Here is a 6,641-nt window from a genome sequence, read left to right as displayed (position 1 = left end):
ACCGTGAAAAAACTGCCTTCGTAACACCAGATGGACTTTATGAATTCCGCGTTCTCCCATTCGGGCTCTGCTGTGCTCCTGCCACCTTCCAGCGGATGATGGACACTGTGCTCACAGGTCTTAAGTGGCAGACATGTCTTGTTTATCTCGACGACGTGATAATTTTTTCACCGACGTTCACGGAACACCTGCGCCGCCTGAGAACTGTTCTTGAAGCCGTCCGGTCTGCCAACCTTTCTCTCAAGCCTCAAAAGTGCCACTTCGGGTTCACCGAATTGAAGTTTCTTGGGCACATCGTGAGTGCTGATGGCATCCGAGCTGACCTTGAGAAACTTGCTGCCGTTGCTGCCTTTCCCGTCCCCGCCCACAAAAAAGCAGTCCGACAGTTTTTGGGGCTTTGCTCCTATTATCGTCGCTATATCAAAAACTTTGCACAGATGGCCAGCCCTCCGACTCTCCTGACTCGAGATGACGCATCAGTTTCCTGAGGCGCCGAGGAGCAGATGGCTTTAGACGAGTTACGACGCCGGCTCCAGTCACCCCCGATCCTGGCACATTTCGACGATGCCGACACAGAGTTACACACGGATGCGAGCAACGTCAGCCTTGGAGCCGTTCTAGTTCAGCATCAAGACGGGGTCGAGAAATTAATTGCCTACGCCAGCCGTTCACTTTACCGTGCTGAGTGCAACTATTCCACCACTGAAAAAGAATGTCTGGCGGTAGTATGGGCCGCTGCCAAGTTCCGCCCGTACCTTTACGGCCGACCGTTTCGTGTCATCACTGACCATCACTCGTGTTGGCTGAAAAACTTAAAGGATCCTAGTGGCCGCTTAGCACGCCTGCAGGAATTCGATTTCGATGTTATAAGTCTGGCCGGAAGCACACCGATGCTGATAGCTTGTCCCGCGCACCCGTCGGCCCTCTTTCGTCAGATGCCACTGACGACGATAGCTTCCTCGGAGCAGTCACTACGTCCGATCTCGTTTCCAAACAGCGTGCCGACGACGAGCTGCGACTGATTATTGACCATCTTGAAGGTGGACATCTGTCACGAAATCGGCGCACATATTCATCAAGTCGGCACGGCGCGAGGCCCACGCGGCGTCGCGTGGAAAGCATGTAGAGAAAAGCCCCCTTCCCGCGCGGGAGAGCGCGTAGCTTTGTACGCGTTGCCGTCACCCTCTTTCCCATTGCCGGGGAGGACGGTGGTTCATCGGCCTAGAATGTGCCAGGCCTTTCGAGAAGGTTCTATGGGACCTGGCCAATGACGACGCGCGGCTCGACGGGAGGAGAAGAGGGAGCTATAACCAGCGAAGCTATGTGTGTGTGCGCGCTAGCTTTGACACGTGCTAACAAACAGACGCGGCGCGTCCTATTTAAAGAGACCGCGCCGCTTGATGAGTCAGCCAGTCAGCCAGTCAGCCAGTCATTCAGTTCGTCAAGTGTTTTGCGACGTGCTCGCGCTTCGGCTGGACTCCCGGGGATCACCCGCTGCTGGCAAGCCCACGGACTTTCAAGGGAGCGGCGCTCGTCTCGTATGGCGGCCACATCGTGACTCTTGAGGCGTCGGACTGCAACAGTGCCCGGTGAACAATTTGGTGTTTGTTTATGTAACTCTCTCGTGTTTGATCTATTGTAAAGCCTCTATGTTATTGGATACCTGTGTAATTGCATGCTTAGCGTTTGTATTCTGTGAACCTCTCGTCTGTTGTATTTCAAGTGATCTTGTGTATTCCTTTGTATCGTCTCTTGCTGTGCATAAATTCTGTTTTGTTTGTTACCTCTGACTCCGATCCTTACTCTGGTTTGAACCGGCGACCGCTGGGCACCAAACGACCACCCCCCTTCTGTCACTACAAGGTAGTTGAATTCCGGCTGAGCTTGCCACGCAAGTCGAGGGCATCTCCTTTGCGACCGGAACAGCTACCCCCACTCACTCTAAGGGTGTCTGGGAGTGTGCGCACCGTTAAGGGCGCATCGTTAATAATACCCCCTTAATTATTAACGGGTGACAATTAATCTGGCGTCCGCGACAGGACGTTTGGTGCACTCAAACTCAGAGGACGGAGAACGAGTTGGAAGAGTTTACGAAGAGGTCGTAAACGGTGTAGCAGCAGAGCGATAGCAAGAGGTACCGCGCTGAAGCGGCTGTGTAAGGTCCATTGAGAGTGCTATGTATTAGCATTAAGCAGTTCAGATTGGAGATGAATCTAAAGGAGATTATTGCGTTGGGCCTAGAGAAAGGTCTGAAAGGAGCTGAACTGCGGGAATGGGTGGACCGAAAAGAAAGGGAGGTTCTAGAACAGGCTAAGAAAGAAAGAGAGAGGCAAAGAGAAGAACGAGAGAAAGAATGGCAAAGGAAACAAGCAGAGGCAAAGAGACAAGAAGAAGAAAGAGAGAAAGAATGGCTCAGGAAACGAGCAGAAAGAGAGAAAGAATGGCTCAGGAAGCAGGCAGAAAAAGAAAAGGAATTCTTAAAGGAGAGAGACATCCTTCTGAAAAAGCTGACTGAAATTCGGCGTTTGAAAGGTATTACCGAGCCTCCGGAGGTTACCTTTCCTTATATTAGAAAGTACAGTGAACCAAGCGGTACTGTAGAAACTGGCTCCAGCAGCCAGAATGAGGTTGTGGATCAGCGTGTTCCTGCAACAGAAACTTCAGATGACCGAACTGAAGTTCATAATTCTCAGAAAAAAGAGATTGTGCCCTCCGAGACGACAGGTTGCAGAGAAGCTGCAACGGCAGATGTCGAGCCAGAAACCTCGGTGTTTTCAAAGCCTGAAGATGAAGAAGGGCAGGATTGTAGCTCCTCATTAAATGACACCATGGCTGAGTGCATGAGTGACCGGGATGAGGAGACTTCAAATTGCAGTGAGCACGAAAGCTGGGATGAAGGTGGCAGTGCAGATTCTAACCTTGAGGATTCAGAAATGGAAGAAAGCGAAGACTGCACTGCAATGAAAAGTTTCAAGAAACATTTTAAGGAACAGGAGGTAACCAAAAGTGAGGATAATGAGTCCCTAGTTGAAAATGAGTCCTGCTTTGAGAAGGTACGACTTAAGATCGCAAAGAAAAGAAAGAAAAGGAAAAGGATTGAGGGAGAACAAAGTTCTCAAAAAGACGCTCCTTTCAGACAGCAATGTTCTGATTATGCGGGTAAAACCGGATCAAACGTTCCTCGGACAAAGGTGCGAATAAAAGTGAAAATGAAAAGAAACAACTTCAGACCTGCCAAGTCAGGTGAAATGGAGCCGGAAAAGTCAAGAAGAAAGAAAAGGAAGAACTTACTGAAGGACTTGAAGCGCAAGGAGAACAGCTCAAACAGAGAAGAAACTGGGCGGCCGGCACGGAATAATATTAGGCCTGCAGACAACATTTCTCTCCGCGAGCGTAGTGTTAGGGCCCCCAGATACAAGGGCCAAACTACTTCTGATCGGCAAATAGACAATATAAGGAAGATCGAAGCGCGAATGAGGAAGAAAAGCAGGACACGCGTGAGAAAGAAGTACCAGTGCTTCGTAAGAAAGAAAACTGGCGTATCTGAAAGTTGGAGAGGAACCGATACGTTCCAAGAAGGTGCATCCCGAGTGTGGAAATATAGGCGAAAGCATGGCTTAGGTTTGGGTGCTGCACATTTGAATATTTGTGTGTTTCTATGTTACTGATACTTGGCATGTATCCAACAACAGTATGTTGCTATGTTTGTGAATTTCATGGCATTGATGTGTGAATTTCGTAAGGCGTTATTACAGTTTGTGAAATTTGTGCAATGTGTGTGATATGGTCATTTGCCCCATATATTTGTGAGCGCATGCATGTGCGCGCGATGTTCGTGGTTATTGTGAATATTGTGGGACAATATTCTTTAAGGGAGGGGCAGTGTCACGAAATCGGCGCACATATTCATCAAGTCGGCACGGCGCGAGGCCCACGCGGCGTCGCGTGGAAAGCATGTAGAGAAAAGCCCCCTTCCCGCGCGGGAGAGCGCGTAGCTTTGTACGCGTTGCCGTCACCCTCTTTCCCATTGCCGGGGAGGACGGTGGTTCATCGGCCTAGAATGTGCCAGGCCTTTCGAGAAGGTTCTATGGGACCTGGCCAATGACGACGCGCGGCTCGACGGGAGGAGAAGAGGGAGCTATAACCAGCGAAGCTATGTGTGTGTGCGCGCTAGCTTTGACACGTGCTAACAAACAGACGCGGCGCGTCCTATTTAAAGAGACCGCGCCGCTTGATGAGTCAGCCAGTCAGCCAGTCAGCCAGTCATTCAGTTCGTCAAGTGTTTTGCGACGTGCTCGCGCTTCGGCTGGACTCCCGGGGATCACCCGCTGCTGGCAAGCCCACGGACTTTCAAGGGAGCGGCGCTCGTCTCGTATGGCGGCCACATCGTGACTCTTGAGGCGTCGGACTGCAACAGTGCCCGGTGAACAATTTGGTGTTTGTTTATGTAACTCTCTCGTGTTTGATCTATTGTAAAGCCTCTATGTTATTGGATACCTGTGTAATTGCATGCTTAGCGTTTGTATTCTGTGAACCTCTCGTCTGTTGTATTTCAAGTGATCTTGTGTATTCCTTTGTATCGTCTCTTGCTGTGCATAAATTCTGTTTTGTTTGTTACCTCTGACTCCGATCCTTACTCTGGTTTGAACCGGCGACCGCTGGGCACCAAACGACCACCCCCCTTCTGTCACTACAAGGTAGTTGAATTCCGGCTGAGCTTGCCACGCAAGTCGAGGGCATCTCCTTTGCGACCGGAACAGCTACCCCCACTCACTCTAAGGGTGTCTGGGAGTGTGCGCACCGTTAAGGGCGCATCGTTAATAATACCCCCTTAATTATTAACGGGTGACAACATCCTACAATACTTCGGTATCTTGCTCGGGGGTTGTCGTCGTATTGCCTCCGCAATGGGGTGCTTTATAAGAAGAATTCTACGTCGAGTGCAAAAACATACCTGCTAGTCATACCGGCTGATCTAAGGCACGAAATCCTCCTGGCCTGCCACGACGAACGAACTTCAGGGAATCTTGGCTTTACACGCACCCTAAACCGAGTCCGGGAGAACTATTACTGGCCACATCTTTCTCCGACCGTAAGACGTTACGTACAGACTTGTCGACAATGCCAGCGGCGAAAAAAACACACGCTCAAGTCATCCGGTACGTTACAATTTATTGAACCACCCCTCACACCCTTCGAGCAAGTGGGCATGGACCTTTTAAGCCCATTTCCTTTATCCTCGAACGGACACAAGTGGATCGTAGTCGCCAGAGACTACTTAACACGCTACGCTGAAACGAAGGCCAATGCCCGAGGTACTGCCGGCGAAGTTGCTCGATTCTTTATGAACGACATTGTGCTCAGGCACGGTGCACCGTCGACCATCATTACTGACCGAGGAAAGGCGTTTACAGCTCGGCTACTGCGGGACACCTTAACTCTCAGCCATACTGAGCATCGCACAACAACAGCGTATCACCCTTAGACAAATAAATTAACGGAACGACTAAAGAAAACTTTGGCGGACATGATCTCAATGTACATCGACGTTGAACATAAAATGTGGGACGAGATCCTGCCGTATGTCACCTTCGCCTACAATACGGTGCCGCAGGAAACCACGAAGTTTACACCGTTCCGTCTCGTATATGGCAGGGAGGCCCGCACGATGTTGGACGCGATGCTCCCGTGCGGGGATGAAGTGGTTGAACCCTATGCCGCCCATTTCGCAGAACAGGCCGAGCAAGCCCGTCAGCTGGCCCGCTTGCCCATCAAGGAGCAGCATGCCACCGACGCCCGACACTATAAGTCCGCTACGAACCAGGGGACCAAGTGTGGGTGTGGTCCCCCGTGCGCCACAAAGGCTGGAGCGAGAAACTGCTCCACCGCTATTTCGGACCCTATAAAGTCCTGCGCCGCTTAAACAGTTACGAAGTTATTCCAGATGGAACTGCGACCGTCAGTGTTCGGCACCAGCGGCCTGAAATTGTGCATGTCGTGCGCTTAAAGCCGTACTTTTCGCATGACTGAGCACTTCCTGCAAGTGAGACCTTGGGTTATTGTACAGTTCACCTCACACCTAATTTTTTTCTCCTCTCACCTAGTCATCGGGACGATGTTTTCTTTCACAGGCGGGGGGGGGGGGGTATAATGCCACGTGCCTAGCGCCGCGCGACAGCCGTGCTTCGTGCCGACGGCGACGAAGCGGTTGTTGGCACGAGCGGCGCGCTGGTGCTAGACTCTGATCAGAACTACAAGTCGACCTTATTCTCGGGTCCTCGACTACGTGTATCTCCACGGTTCCCTGTGACTTGCGTCGTGACAATATGTCCAAGAATAACGCAAATGTCTCATGTGAATACAGTAGACGCTCTAAAACATTGGACGTATTGGGTTTATAGCGGCGCCAGAATGAACAGATCAGTCTCCAAGGTCTATTCTTTCTCGTGAAGCTGCAACGAACATTCTTGCTGTGCAGTAAATGTGGTAGTTATCATCACGTTCTCGTTCTAGCACAGTATCCAGTTGTGCTTAGCTTTGTTCTCTCGACGATAAGGTCCCGCAACTATATACTGTGTAGCCTTGCAAAATCACAAGAATACCTGCAATAGTGGACAGTACAGGTGAAAAGTGCATGGCCC

Source organism: Amblyomma maculatum, chromosome 8 (assembly GCF_055883805.1).
Source record: "Amblyomma maculatum isolate TAMU_Amacu chromosome 8, ASM5588380v1, whole genome shotgun sequence".
In the NCBI taxonomy this organism is placed as follows: Eukaryota; Metazoa; Arthropoda; class Arachnida; order Ixodida; family Ixodidae; genus Amblyomma; species Amblyomma maculatum.
This window is presented reverse-complemented; position numbering follows the sequence as displayed.